Source organism: Oryzias latipes, chromosome 22 (genome assembly GCF_053564925.1).
Source record: "Oryzias latipes strain Hd-rR chromosome 22, Olatipes_Hd-rR_3.1".
NCBI lineage: Eukaryota > Metazoa > Chordata > Actinopteri > Beloniformes > Adrianichthyidae > Oryzias > Oryzias latipes.
Window position 1 is genome coordinate 16490647 of NC_136258.1, and position 16757 is coordinate 16507403.

General features: G+C 38.7%; 1 protein-coding gene across 1 annotated transcript in view; it reads right to left on the reverse strand.

Annotated features, from left to right (window-relative positions):
• exd1 (exonuclease 3'-5' domain containing 1) overlaps positions 1 to 16757 on the reverse strand; it is a 59010-nt gene that overhangs the window by 30893 nt on the left and 11360 nt on the right. The window lies entirely within an intron of this gene.

Below are 16757 nucleotides of genomic sequence, written 5' to 3' on the forward strand. Positions count from 1 at the left end.
TCCAATGAAGTGGCTTTGTGTTTTTTATCTGGTTGTTGTTCTAGACGGTGGTTTTGCACACCCAGACTAACTTGAAGATTGCATTTAAATGCTGTAAGACATGTTTTGTTCTGACTTTTGTGCGTGCTGTTTGCGCCTGGAGGTTGTTAGTCTCAGCATTAATAGCAAACATTACAAGAAAAAGCAGCAGCGAACAGTAATGTAAGAGTCCTGTTGATACACATGGCTCCTGAGCAGCTGTCATAATGATTTATGCTTGACTTTTGTGCCTTGTTATTGCTTTCCAAGGTGTGTTTTGGGAATAAATTATGAAGAAGAAAAGCACAAAATGAAAAAGAAAACACTCTAACTTGACTTATTTGACCAAAATTCCAGTTATGCTTTTGAGCTAAAAATAGTTTTAAATAAAAATATGAGGAACAAGCATTGACAGACAGAAAGAAAAATGCAGGTATGAGAGATACAGTGTAATGCAGCTCCATAATCCCTTCAATAGTCAACAAAACCTTCAAAACATCCAACTGCCAAGATCAAGTAAAATGGAGGAAAGTATAGCACTACCAGAGAACAGATGCAGAGTTAATTGGGAAGACACTATAAGGAGAAAAGAGAATTTTACCCTGGCAACAATCCTCTTGGGTGAATGACAAAGAGCAAATCTAATGGTCTGACTGGGTCTGAGGCTTAACATTCCAAACAATACAATTTCTTTTGCCTTTGTATGAGAATGCCTTAAAGCTTACCTGCATTTCCACTTACCTGATAGGAATCAAAATCAGTCTTTTTTTGTCAATACCACTAAACTATGGAGGACCTGTTTTAATTCTCTAATATGAAAAAAGAAAAGAAAATAGTAAATTGTTGAACAAATAAAGCCAAAACATGTTTCGGAAGCTAAAGAAATATTTACACAACAAGAAACGATTTACACAACGTCTTTCTTTTATATTTGGAGCATTTTCATAACCTTTCTAACCTTTAAAGTTTGGGAGGTAAAGATATGTTCAACAATTTTTTTGGGGATGTATTTCAATTAAATTACATTATATTTTTGTTCATCTAAAAAAATCATTTGAGGCTAGCCATAGAGTAAATGCTTTGTAAAAAGGATTTATTCATAGAAAGATCCTTGATGATCATTGATGTATTTTATCTATTGCATTACCTGTATTTTTTGTTTTTTTAAATGATCGTGCTTTTTCAAGTTAAACAAAAAAACTTGTGTCGTTTTCTAGGACATAGTTTTTGAAGAGCGGCAGCAGTTCATTCAAAATTAACCTCTGAGCTGTGGGAGGGGACCAAAAGAGCAGAGCAACCCCTCCCCCCTTCCCATTATCCATCTGTTTATGTGCACTTCTGCTAGCTCACAGCCCCTCACCCTCCCAACCTAACATTACAACAAAAATAGCGAGCAATTTTGGAGCTATCTAGCCGTACAGTTATGACCCAAAACCAACTCAGAGCAGCAAAATGAAAACGTACATGGATCTAGTCCTCTGTAAGTGAATGCATTAGAATGGAGCAGAGAAGTGGGCTGTGGCTTGCTGTAGTAGCTTCTATGTCACAACTACAAGCTTTTTCCTAGCTAAATTATTCTGTCTGCTTCAGATTTACACTGATTTGAATAAAGAAAAACTCTGAGATGCAATTTTAAGTTCAAATCTCTTAATGTAAGTCCTCCATTATCAGAGAAAATGCCTCAAGATAATGTTAAAAACACAAGTTTTATCGGAATGTTTTTAAGTATACAACACTGATCCATGCTCTTCAATTCCACATAGTGGCATCTTGGTGAATTTGCTTCAGTGAATAATCCTGTTCTGCCATCTTAAATGTTCAATTTCTTGTCTCAAAAAACAGCCCTGTTTCCTGCAAACATCCCAAGGTGTGTAAAATGCAAACAAAAAGCCAGGTTCAATCTTTTGAAAGCATCTAAATCCTTGACAGAAAGACAAGAGAAACCCACTTTGCATCTGTTTATCTCTGCAAATACATATATATTTGTGAGCACATGCAAGATAAAAATAGTGTTTCTGAGTGTGTTTGTTTGCAACACAGTGCTGCCTGAGGTCCTGGAGATCCACTCAAATCAATATTAGTTTTCAGCCTTGTTCCACGTGTACGTAGTGTGCATTGAAAATTGGGTTTAATGATTTGCAAATCATGGATTTTGTTTTCTATCTGTGTTCTACTCAACGCTGTGGCCTGTTTGGAAATAAGATTGCTCAATAACACAAAGAATGACTCTAAATAAATATCTCTCCTCGCATTCCTCTTGTTCACGCAGCACTTTATTGTTTTCCTCCAGGCTAGACATCTACATTTGCAGCTCTCCACTCGCCAAATTGTGGCCGGTACACTTGTACAGTTTCTCCAAAGTGCGTATTTCCAACAGCAGCAGGGCAATTTGAATTATATATAAATGTAGATGCAAGTCACAGGCGACAAATATAAATTAAATAAGCAGTCCACTGTTTATTAAAAAAATATTTTGGGTACTTTGTCATGAATCAACCACAGCTTTTCTGCTGAATGCACCTTTTTAAAAAGGAAAAGATAAAACAAAAGCATTCTGCTTTGTTTCTTTTATTTTTTTAATCTTTGTTTTTCTTTGTTAAATTCTTAATTGGGTGCCAGGTTGCAGAGGGTAGGAATATTCCTCCCTTTTGATGTAAAATTTCAGACAGCAAATCTCACAGGACTGTGTTGTTAAAGTGTTAATGTAGCATCAAGCTAAATAACCTTTTTTTTAAGTGAGGCTTTTAAACACTGAGCCACAACAGTTCATTAGTTTTGTGTATGGGCTGCAATAACGCAAACTGAGAGTGAGACTGTCAATTCCCTTGTACCATCAACTGGATGCAGCTTCTTGTTACGGTCGGCTGAAACTGCAACAGTGCTTAAATGATGTCCAGCCGGCTGTTTAAGAGCCCTGCTAGTTTGCAGCTTCTGTTTCTTCTCCGAATAATGAGGGACATAAAGTTGTGTAGCAGCCAAAATGTGACTTGAACTCCTGGACAATGCTGCAGCATCTGCATCCGGCACATAATAGGTGCACAGAATCACTGATGGAGCTCACTGCTTACAGGCGTAGAGCATCACACACAGGTCAACGGGAAAGAAACATTCTGTACTCCTGCTCTGCAGCAGTTCTTTGAAGGCCAGTCTGAAGGCAAAAAAAGAAACTGGAAGGAAGAAAATAATGTGAACTGCCACAGTTCAAGATAAGACAGCAGCTTTTGCTTTACTTAAAGCAGCAGAGAAGAGGGACCACTGAACCAAACAATGATTTTAGAGAACAAGCAGGTGCTGATTTGCGCTGATGAATAAAGAGGGTCAGTGAGATGCCCGCTATTGTCTGGTTTTAAGCAGCTTTACTTGAAATTAACACAAAATCATCCGTGCATTTATCAGGCATTTTAAAGAACACTTTCTGGTACACTAATCAGCAATTATCTAAACAGATGCAACATCAAATACCACACCGCATGATATCAGTATTATTTGAAATGCCACTTCCTTCAACAGCTGAGATAGATTCCTCTCATCAATGATTCTTTTGCTGTACCCCTGAATGCCACCAACTAAAGGCAATTGTGGTTGCGTTGAGAGAAGTTCAGCTCACCACAACATACCACAAAACAATTCCCCACCATCTGTGAGCAGTCAGTCCCTTGGGAGCAGCCAACTGTTGAGATAAAATCTGATTTGATGCTTTTATCCCTGTGGGTGTCTCCGAGGATTGTCCAGTTGCACATCTTTCAGAACACAATGACGACACATCAGCATCTTCTGGTTTTCACTGATTTTTTTATGTTGAAGCTGATTGTCTTAGCGAGAAATTATGGATTTGGGGTGTTAATCAGTCAAGCATTTCAGAATTTCTCACCAGCAATAAATGAGATGTTCTAGAGATTTACTCCATAACTTTGTGCACAGAACCTGGAAATTTGACGAACTCATGACCTTTCTGTGCCTCACCAACCGCGTGCATACATAATTTGAGCTGACAGCTCAGACCGACGTTCCCACAGCTCTTCATTTATACATCACCATGCCTTAGGAACCTCTCTACTGGTTTGTCAGAAAACCTCATCCTCTCAAGCACCACAGAACTCACAAAGCGGCAGCATCAAGCCTAGGAATGGCCAGATTCACTCGGGTGTTTGGGGAGAATTTGCACACGCTCACACACAAAGCCAAGAGAACTTCTCTTCGAACTTCTCCGTTGCAGTTATTTTAGGTGTTTTCTGCTGGAACTTCCTTTTTTGTGCTGGACCATTATACTTTGAATATGTCTTGCTCTGTTGACTTCAGCAGTGTTGCAACAACTGGCAAGCATGTCTCAGACACACACCAATTAAATGCAATGGGTGGTGGACAGACAGAGAAGGAACCACTGAAATAATGAGCAAAACAAGGTCACAATTCAGCCATTTAGCCATATAACAGACTCCAGTCCCACAGTGAATCAATAAATATATATAGATTTGCGAACATTTATACATTTTTGTCCCTTTATACCTATAAGAATTTGTAGAAAAAAATATATAATACATTTATTTCCACATGCCTTTGTGATGTCCTGTTTCTCACATTTTTGCTTGCCAGTGCAAGTTGGCAGTGCAACTTGGCAAGCAAAAATGTTGTTACTGGAAGCTTTGCATGGAACTGTGCCACTACATGATTTTAATTTTGACTTTTAACACTTAGTAAAGAACTAAATGCTTTCTACTAACAAACCTCGGTCTTTTATCCAGAGGTTCACATTCTCTTCCCTCTTCTTGCTCTTCATGGTAACCATGGTGACGCAGTGTCACTTCTCAACCTATTGTTACAAACTATCATCCTTGGAATAAAGTGGGAAACACAAAATTGGTTTGAAGATTTTTAGGATAACTTAAAAAATGTTGTAATGAAATTTTCTAAATTTTTGGAATATATTTAGCAGATTTAGGACTCAAATGTCATGCATGGTTGTTAGAACTGTGGGAGAGAAAAAAAGCAGGTTTGCTCACTAGAAAAAATTACTTAGTATTCATCTTTCTTGCGCCGATCTAATGCTTCAGGCTGGAGTGACACAGCTAAGCAATAAGGTAGATAACCATGACCCCCTGAAGATGAATGCCAAAATGTGTGGGAATGCAGCACATCACACTTAAACGCTGATAAAAAAGGTTTCCAGTAAATTACAGTGTTTGTAACAGGAGTCAATGTTAATCCTAATTCCATTTTCCATATAGATTACCTGTTAATTTCCTGGAAAAGCATAGCCTTCAGAAGCAGTGCTCGCTGACGTGGTGTTAGATTGATAAAAGGCTTATATACCAACACATGGCCTTCATTCTATTAGGTGGTTGTGATATTTGCAATGTTTATATATTGAATATATATTGAAATTTTGTATAAACCCATATTGTACTATTCCTATTTAACAGCAAACTGAACTAAAAGCAAATTATGAGAGGTAAATGCCAACCGATTTTCACAGAAATGTCTTGAAACTGTGATAAAATGTCTAACCGAGCCCATAACAAGGGTCGATAAATGTTCATAAGCTTTTATAACTTTATTGCCCAAGGATTAGGTGTGAGCACAGGCCCAGATATGTGGATTTAATCATGAATGTAAACATTAGAATTTATTTAAGGACAGCAAACTAAACGCCCCCTCCTCAGTGGTTTAGTGCATGCTGATTACTCCATCTGTGATTTTGATATTCTCATTAAATCCTGCGGATAGCCTTTGTCTCTCTATTGATGATGAAAATAAACAGCACAGACTAAGGCTCTGACAACTCCGGCCCTGAACACAGCAAAAAAAAAATAACACGAATTCCTGCATTCCGAATGAATTATGCATTAAGATGCATCTATTATTCAACCTAACATGGGAAAACAATGCTGATTACAGAGCAGAAATGTCAGGAATTGTCAGAAGTCATTTGAGTGGATGCAGAATATTTCTGAAATCTTTTTTGCAATTATATTTTTGCATTTTCATGAGATAAAAAAAAAAGAACGCGCTAATGTCATGTTGTGCTTACAGCCACTTGCTTTACTATTCCTGTCCTAATTGGAGAGTGAGAATAATGATGTCTTTAATAAAAACATGAGCATGCTGGGATGAACAGCGTGTAGCCTCCAATCACCATCATCAAAGTATCTCGGTCCATGAAGCAAAGGCAGTAGTTGTAGAGGACGAACAATTGAAGAAAAAAAGGAGGGAAAAAAAGGTAATTTTCCCCCCAAAAAAGCATCTTTGTTGGAAATTGGGCACAACTTCACAAAGTAATGGATTTTTTCCAAAAATTCCTCCCCCCCCATATTGTTAATCTCCAGGAGTCCCTCAGGAGATCACAAAGTAACCAGGAGGTTTAATCCTCTCTTAGTCCGTCTTGGTCTCTTCTGGAAAATGTATGACACGTTTCCAATGGGAAACATCCTGGAGGCATCTTGAAAAGCCGCCCAAGCTGTTTTAGATGACTTCTTTCAATCTGGATTATTGTGCTGTTCACCTCCTCCTCAGGGAGGAACTCAGCCACCCTGAAGATGTGCAATGAAGGCGCTAAATGCTTTCATTTTTATGCGAATGCAAAAAAAGTCTAAACTCAATTCAATATTTGTCTTTACTTTGTTAACGATATAGACACGAATTTTTAAAACACGCATTATGATTTAGATTATGAATTGCTTTAATGTCATTTTTATTGATAATCGTTAAAACGGAGGCAGAGGGCCTATTGAGATAAATAGAAAACGAATTTACTTACTGCAATTCTTCATTTAATGCTCAAACTATAAAAATTACATGATAAAATTGCATTACTGTCCCAATGAGAGAGAATCTCAACTTCTCCTTCCTTTTTACAGTAATTCATGTACTGGTCTGACTGCCTTATTGAATGCCACCACAAGGAGGCACAACCCAGCGTTTTCATCTGCCAGTCCCAAGTCCGGATAAAATCAGAGGTCAGGACATACAGTACAGACCAAAAGTTTGGCCAAACCTTCTCATTCAAAGAGTTTTCTTTATTTTCATGACTATGAAAATTTTAGAGTCACACTGAAGACATCAAAACTGAATTAACACATGTGGAATTATATACATAACAAAAAAGTGTGAAACAACTTAAAATATGTCATATTGTAGGTTCTTCATAGTAGCCACCTTTTGATTTAATTACTACTTTGCACACTCTTGGTATTCTCTTGATGAGCTTCAAGAGGTAGTCACCTGAAATGTTTTTCACTTCACAGGTGTGCCCTGTCAGATTTAATAAGTGTGATTTCTTGCCTTATAAATGGGGTTGGGACCATCAGTTGTGTTGTGCAGAAGTCAGGTGGATACACAGCTGATAGTACTGACTGAATTGACTGTTAGAATTTGTGTTATGGCAAGAAAAAAAAAGCAGCAAAGTACAGGAAAATGAGTGGCCATCATTACTTTAAGGAATGTCATTCCAAAAAATTGTGAAAACTTTGAAAGTGTCCCCAAGTGCAGTCAAAAAAACCATCAAGCGCTATGAAGAAACTGGCTCACATGCGGACCGCCCCAGGAAAGGAAGATCAAGTTCATCCGAGTCAGCAGCCTCAGAAATGGCAGGTTAACAGCAGCTCAGATTAGAGAGCAGGTCAATGGCACACAGAGTTCTAGCAGCAGACACATCTCTACAACAACTGTTCAAAGGAGACTGTGTGAATCAGGCCTTCATGGTAGAATATCTGCTAGGAAACCACTGCTAAAGAAGGCAACAAGCAGAGGAGACTTGTTTGGCCTAAAGAACACAAGGAATGGACATTAGACCAGTGGAAATATGTGCTTTGGTCTGACAAGTCCAAATTGGAGATTTTTGGTTACAACCACCGTGTCTTTGTGTGACGCAGAAAAGGTGAATGGATGGACTCTACATGCCTGGTTCCCACCGTGAAGCATGGAGGAGGAGGTGTGATGGTGTGGGGGTGCTTTGCTGGTGACACTGTTGGGGATTTATTCAAAACTGAAGGTATACTGAACCAACATGGCTACCACAGCATCTTGCAGGGGCATGCTATTCCATCCGGTTTGTGTTTAGTTGGACCATCATTTATTTTTCAACAGGACGATGACCCCAAACACACCTGCTGGCTGTGTAAAGGCTATTTGATCAAGAAGGAGAGTGATGGGGTGACCTGACCTGACCTCCACAGTCACCAGACCTGAACCCAATGGAGATGGTTTGGGGTGAGCTGGACGCAGAGTGAAGGCAAAAGGGCCAACAAGTGCTAAGCATCTCTGGGAACTCCTTCAAGACTGTTGGAAGACCATTTCAGGTGACTACCTATTGAAGCTCATCAAGAGAATGCTAAGAGTGTGCAAAGCAGTAATCAAAGCAAAAGGTGGCTACTTTGAAAAACCAAGAATATTACATATTTTAATTTTTTTTTTATGTATATAATTCAACATGTGTTAATTCACAGTTTTGATGCCTTCAGTGTGACTCTACCACTTTCATAGTCATGAAAATAAAGAAAACTTTTTGAATAAGAAGGTGTGTCCAAACTTTTGGTCTGTACTGTAAAACCAAAGCCAATAATGCACAAATCACACAGAGGATGGGGTTAAATGCAGGAGGATTTCCTCGGATGACCCCTAAAAGGCAAAGAAGAAGAAGGATTGCCTCAGTGCAAGTCTTGAAGCATGAACGATAAAAGAATGATAAAAAGGTCACTGCAGTGCTCCCAAAGGCAACACAATTCTGACCTTTAAAATGTAACAGGTGACAACAATGTTAACCTCAAACAACAAATCCTTTCAACCTCCTTGGTTACCCCCCTCGCCTCACAGCGAGAAGTAGCTTGTTTGAGTCCCAGTTTGGACCTTTCTGTGTGGAGTTTGCATGTTGCCCCATGCATGGGTGGGGTTTCTCCTGGGTCTCCGTCTTCTTCCCACAGTATAAGAAAATGCACCACAAGTGGATTGGTGCATGCAAATGTGAGTGTATGTGTGGTTCTGTGGCCCGTCTGGCCAACAATCCAGGGTTCACCCTGCCTTTTCCCAACAGTGACTGGGATTGAGTCCAGCAACCCCATGACTTCAAACAGAGATTAAGCAGGATTGGAAAATGGATGGATGCTCTTGGATGCAGTGCTAATTGTTTTACATAAAATGTGAAGCAATGAAAAAAATGAGGGGTGGGGGGATAAACCACCAAAAATAGAGAAGATAATTATGGAAGTGAACTGATAAATCAGCAAAAGTTGAGATAAAATAAATTTAAAAAGGTCAAGAGAATTTACTTATATCATTTAAGATCATCTCAGAGGTCGAAAGCGTGAAAGTAAGAAACCCTTAAAGCACAGATGTGACCAAAAAGCCTGAAATTAGATGTAAGCTCTGTCTCATCAGTTTTTTTTAACCAACATCATTAAAAAGATATTTGTAGATGGGTGGGAAAAAAGCTAATTCATTTGGGATTTGGGTTAATTTTAATAAAACTACTTACAAAATCTCAGGTTAGTTTAGGTAAAAATGTATAAGTTTGTTGTTAATTAATAGACTGAAAAGCAATCCATTTACCGCAAAAATGTGGTAACTGTCACCGTAGAAGGATCATCTTCCCATCGTGAGAACCCAAAGTGCTAAATCTGCCGCTTTTCTGAAATTAGTAATTAAAAGATTGGTAATTGAACACGTTCCTGGAAGGTGCTTAACATTTCTATTTCCTTTGCTGGAGCTTAGGCTACAACAGTCCCTTGAGGCCTGGTCTTCATTTAAAGGTTCCAAAAGGTATCATGAAATAATTACAGAAGGGGAGAGGAGTGATACTGTAGAAGGGATGGCCAGATAAAAAAAAATGCATCTGAAATTTAACCTGAATCTTGGAAGCAGCTACCTTCTGGGTGAAAAACACTTTTTTTTTCTTCTGTCAGTATGATTTGATCATCGTGTAATAATAGAATGAAGATCAGTAGAAAACAATAAAGGGATATATGTAACAATATCAGAATTTTACAAGCTTTTATTGTGGAGCTAATATGTTTTGTGCAAGGGACAAACGTGAGCATCACCTTTTCTGCTATTAGGCTGTGATGACAATATCAGCTTACATCCTGTCTCCCTGCATTTCTTTTCAGAGCCATTAGTCCGTGCAGCAGACAGCCATTTGGGAAAAGATAGCTAAAGTGGAAAAAGCAGCCTTTTGAAGAGCCTTGAGCCAGAGAGCTCAAATAGATGAGCAGTTACAGACATTCATTTTTCTTCATCTTAGATCCTTACTTTTACTCCTCTCCCAGGGGTTACGCATGAAAATTGATTCTTTAAAATGCTGCCCATGAAATCTGTTTGGATGGTACTGAGACTGAGAGCTGTTGTGTGGTACAGTGCCGTGCAGTTCTGGCGAGCTCTAATTACATCAGGATTGGTCCTTTGGTGTGAAAAACAAGACACATATTGTCTGTGTTTATAATAGGTGGTGCAAACGAAGCGCAGAATAGAACTCACAAACAGGCAGTCCTCCCTCACCTTTTGACACCTGCAAGAATCCCTTGGTGATACCATTCATTAGCTGCATCATAAGCCGGGGTGACTCTATGCACAGAAAATGGCTTTTCGAATGAGGCAGCCTTTAGCAGCCTGCAGGGGCTCGGATAATAAACACTCCTGAAATCACAGCTAGGAAGAGAACATTATATGTAAGTTTTGCGCTTTGCTGGGTTTGCTGAGATCTATTTTTCATTGTAATGTCAGATGAAAGCCATAACAGTCTGCCTTTGTGAATGGGATCTGTTTTTAGGGTAAATAGAAAACAGCCACATTTTTGCCTTTGGCTGTGATTGTCACTTTGTGGGTGTGGCTTTATTAATGGGGACCACAATTTCACCAGTAAACACCAAACTGAGCTATCTAGGGTTGAAATGATGGTTTGCAGCATCTGAGGCACAAAGGAAGCTGCTCAGAAACGGTCAAAAGGAAAATGTTTCTTTCAAATGATCAAACAGCAGCTGTGCAAAAATTTGAATATTTTTTCCGTAATATGCCAGACATATGCCCTTTTTTTCATACCTGATGTTTTTCCCACCTGGTTTCTGCATGCAATTATTTTAGCTGCTTCCTGTTTGTTGGTTCTTTCTTCGTGTGCACAAGACCATTGTTTCAGTTCATTTCCTGCCACATCTTTCTGTCGTCATTGGTGGTACTGGTGGACCCAAAGCTATATATACTTATGCTCACATACACATATATGTGAGAGTGTGCATATATCCACTGAAGCAGGTGACATAAAAATGACAAAAGCAGAAGCTAATCATGCCATGAATGACAAATAACACAAACACAAGAAGAGAATCTGACAAGAACCAAACTACAGTAAAAAAAAGTAAACAAACTTACACAGGCACCAAAAGGGGCAGGAAAAAAGTGTCAAGCTCAACACAAAACTGCACAAATATAATTTAAAAAAATTGACTTAACACAAATCAGAAATTAATAAATAAAACCATCTAATAATCAGAAAAAACTGATAAACACTACTGTAGATGACCACTTTATGGACTGTGGTGATACAGAGCACAGAAGACTGGGGAGAGGATGGCGGAAGCATAAAGAAAATAGTCAATAAACTTAAACTTGACACATACGCAAAAAAAGAACAGAATTAAAACCTGTAGATATAAAAAGTGATAAAACACATGATCTGCTGAGACTGGACAATTAAAACCAGGGACCAACAATAGACTGAGAGGCCATTACCTGAAACTGGAACAGCTGTGGATGACTGGAGGAAACAGAACATCGCTGAACACAAAACGAAACATGACTTAGCTGAAAAAAAAAAAGAAACCAAATAGCCAAACAAATCAGGCTGTTTATGGATAAAATACACATGTTAATGTTCAACTGTTAGCTGACCTCTTCAAATACCATTTTCAGCTGTAACAAATAACACAAAATACTGTATTTTTGGGTACAATGGGGTGCACTGTCAATGAATGGTCTATTTCCAAACTTGCATCATATATAAGGCACACCAAACTATAAGGCGCATTAAGTGAGACAAAAGAGTGAGAGATAAGTCTGTCAGTCAGACTTTATTATTAACTGCGTTCAAAGTAAATCTAGAACTTGTTTGTAACGTGCTACACCTAAGTCATGTTGGAGTATTTAAAATAACACCCAAGTTTGCAACTCGTAAAAGAACAAACCGATCTGTGGCAAAACAAAAGGTTGCTGTAACTTTGCTAACTCTCAACCTTGTCATTAAAACAAAATAAACCCACAGTCCGTGTTTTAGCCGCATTAGCGTGTTAACCACAACACCCCACTTTGATTTTGATAGAGCACTGTGTACGTCTCAAAATCCCTTTCACATAAGTAAGCACAAGTAAATATAGTCAATTTTCTGAAAGACATAACGGCTTTTAAGTGCACCTTACAGTGCAGAAAATACGGTAGTTTAAGAAGAGGGATGCAGTATTTATCCCACAGAACTCTAGGGAGTCAGCCTCCAGCAGGTCTTGGTTCATGAGGGCAGGTCACTGGTTGGAGGCAGTAGCCAGGGGTGGAAAACTCCACTTTTGCTCCAACTGACATGATGCAGAAAGACAGGACGATGAGTCACGACAGCCTGAAGCAAGCTTCCTTGGTTTAACCTGCAGCAGCTCCTTAATGATTACCTATTTATATCTCCTCCACAGCAGTCCCACAGCCAATGACAGATGGCGATATCCTCGTCTTGGTCTTAGCTCAGAATAATACTGAAGACTGCTGGATCCTCTGCTTTTTAATAAATGGTTAATAGGGCTGATGGGTCACATTAAAGTGGAAAGCTGTAAGGGCAGGCTTTTCCCACGATGCATTGGAGATGGTGGCTTGAGCACGGTTACACATAAGTGATTATATTTTCTTACTGGGTTCATTAAGTGAAGCGTGAAAAAACATTTTTCTTCCACGTTTGCTGTCACGCCTGGCTGAGTCATCATGTGGCATACCTCCAGATAGACAGGATTAACAGAGAACTGTTCATTATAGTGCTAACGTCGTTCCCAACGGAAATCAATTAAAGTATTTTTAAAAGAATGACACAGTTTCCATCACGATGCAACAGCCTCTTTGAGTTTCTTTTCTTTGCCAGTGCCATAAGAATTTCTGTTATGTCCGTGGATTAGAGCAAATCTATCCCATTAGACAATCCTACAGCCATTTCATTATTCATGGAAAAGCAGCTGTCCACATAAAGTCTTGCTGGTCTTTCGTTAATTGAAGTTTTCAAATTTCACTATGGAAATTCCCATTAGTCAGTCCCAAAGTCTCTCAGAAAATGTGCTACTGTTCAAACTGAGCAACCTGTAATGATGAGAAAATCTGCAATGTCTTGGCTCACTTTTCTTCAGTGGGAGGGGGTCTTTTGATGATTGACATGAACTCCTGCGCCTCCTGAGCGGATCTCTGTCAAATTACACACTTTGAATTTTTATATGCACTGCCAAGGGGAGGTGAGCTTGCAGGTGAAGAGCTACAAACTGGTATTATTGCTGACCTTTAGACCACAACGTGCATTCCTTCCTGTCCCATTGATGCTCTTTATTCCAAGAATGGTATTTCAGTTGTTTTGGCATCATGTTTTTCTTCTGCTGGAATTTCTTCTCTTCCATTTTCTCATTAATCATTTGGATTAGTGGCTTCTTGTAAAACACCCTTAAACATGTGTTCTTTTTAAGTGGGAGGACATCAGAGTTATTTATTTTTTCTCCCTAATGAGTTTTCAATAGCCAAAGTGAATCTTGGAATGAAACCATAAAAGAGGAAATTAGAATGGTGAGCCTGGAACAGGATGTTTAAACAATTTCTTTAATTTCCTGTGAAATCATCAACAACTATGAGTGCAGGACACAGAAAGGTGTGTGGGTCACTGTGACAACCCAGGAGGAGCACAATTCAGACTCCAGTTCCAATAGATTTTAAGAATATGCAGGTATTAAGGAGACACAACTGGTGAATACCAGACGGTGTGATTCTGCAGATGTTACCACAAAGAGGCATTTCTGCATCCTTTATATTTAGCCTTAGCTGTGAAATCCCCTTGACTGACATCTGGTTGTTTACTGATAAAACATGCAACATCACCAGTCCACCTTAGAAATTCAAGACCTCTTTTTTGATGTTTTTACCACCTTTCTGCTGATCACTTTATGCTCCTCTCTTATAAATGTTATTAATTTGACTTTTTAATTCATTTTCACATTTGTTGATACACGTGACGTGTTTGTTGATTGCACCGCCAAGAGAAGAGCCTCAGCTGGTTTCCTCAACATTCTGAACATCCGTTGCTCCTTCACATAGATTTGGGAAAACATCCAGGCACGCTCTGTCAAGGATCCTACAAAACATTTCTTCAGGGACCTTGAAAAGTCATTCAGAGTGCAGCTTTTTAGCACTTCAAGGAAAAAGACGATCCAAATTCTTGAAGTCACTTCATATATTTTTCTTTTTTCTTTTTTTGTGATAACCTTCTACAGAAGTTCAAAACATTCTATGTATATAGTGCTTTGTATTTTTTCCTAGACCTTCACAAATATTTCTATAATCCTGCCCTAGGGACTAATTATTTGGTCACTAGATTGCAGCTCTTTGTGCTTAATAAACTGAGAGCCTTTGTTGTTCTTCATGCTCTAGTGTTTGATTCAGTGCTTTGAAAGATGTCTGAAAGCCAACTGAAGGGACATTTTCTTCTTCTTTTCCTGCCAATAGCACAACAGTTTCTCATCTGCTTCCTTTTTAGCTCATTGTACTTAGGTGAGCTGCTGAATATTAGTCAGTTTACTATGAGAGGCTTCTTCTTCTTGTTTGTTTCCAGTGTGAGGTTTGCACTGAGCCTCCAATTTCTGGAAGGAGCTCCAGAGTGTTTTCGGGCAAAACCTACCCCAGGTGACTGCTGCACCTGCCTCCTCCATTCCAGAGGCAAAGCCAAGCTTTTTTTTCTTTTCTTTAACATGGCTTTTTTGACCAAATAGATGATACACACCACCTGGTGACTGCATGTCAACATCAAAAATTCTGTTATTGGTACTCTTAAAACACTTCAAGCATGATGTTTGCACAATTTAACACAATAAAAGCACATCTGAACGAGCATTTAGAGGAAAAAAAATGATCAGCTTTCAGTCTGAGAGTGAAAGTAGCTGACGCCTACAACACTGATGACCTCATGAGAACATGAAAACAGCACATAATAAATTCCATTTGGGACACAGCATGATTCAGCAAGTTAGAATAATTTTTTTCTCAAACCTTTGACAGCCACACTGCAGTACATTGTGTCTACTTCCACTTTCAGTAAAAAAAAGGTCTTTTTCAGGCACCCCAGCAGCAGCACGGTGCCACAACGTGGGAAATAAACCTTAAATTGGTCTGGCATCCTTTAAAACATTTGACACTTTGAAGACACTATTTTCCCTGACTTAAGTAGTGGAATTTTCTAAAATATTATCTTCACAAATGTGCTGGACTTTGAGAAAAAATGCCCTGAAGATATGTTAGGTTAAGAATTTATTATGTTTTTGATTTCAGGCATGGATCGATCCCACCTTTGACTGTCTTAAGCTAAAATATTAAAAACACGTTTCACTCCACAAATTTGGTGGCATTTTCTAACCCTTTTAATGTTTTACTTATGGAAACAGACATTTCTCTTGTCCATGCTTTCGCATGCCACATGTGAAAATTACCACTATATTTATATCACCACAGAGGTGTAAAACCCATTACTGCTCAGTTTATTTATAAAGCAGCAATTCACAGCACAATTCATCCCAAGTCAGAGACAATGGAAACAAAAGATTCCACAACAAAGCAAAGAAATGTGGTTCTAGAAGATTTTTGAAGAACAAACAAATTTAATTCAATGTAATTGAGACAATACTGTGTTTTTTTGTAAAAACAGCCCACGGATTTCTTTCAAATGTATAAGGTACAGACTCATACTCTGCATGCCTCTAAAACTGTGAGCTGCTTTCACAAGAGAGGAGCCTGACAGCTAAAACCTCTGCCTTCCCTTCCAGTTTGGGAAATTCTAGGAACAATGACTAATCCTGCTGTCGGAGAGCAAAACACTCCGTTTTGAAAATATATGGAACTATGAGGGCTTCAAGATGACAGCTTTATTAGTAAGAGGAGCTTAAAACAGGCGGCAAAGGAAGAGAAGCTAAAATTAAAGTATTTTATATTAGTATTTTGGATTAACTGGAGACTTTTCAGGGATGTTTTGGGACAGCTTGCTAAAAGGGATTTAATCCCAGTTCCTTTACATCACTCTGCAACAGGATATTGCTGATTTTAGATGTGATCAGAACATGTCAACAACATGAAAAAATAAAGAACTGGTAAAAATGACTCCAATATTCCACTTGTTTACTGGTACATAAAATCTGAAGGTAGAACTTGTTAATGCAGCTGTACAAGCGTTTGCTACATGTCATTCAAAGAAATATCTTCTGACGTTTGTCCTATACTCATTGTACGGATCAGAAATACTTGGTTCGATCCTCCTTTATTTCATCAGAAAGCAAAGTAAACATCAAAGATGACCTTTGAGGAAAAGCTGCTACACAGCAAGTTCTGCTAAACACATATACATTAAAAACACACACTTCCTGTTTCAAAGCCGTATAGACTAGATCAACTTAATTGGTTTGAAGCTTCCTCTGCCAATCCGATTAGGCTGATTAATTCCCAAAAGCGTTCAAATGATTAAAGCTGGTTAGGGGGCCGGAGGAAAGTTC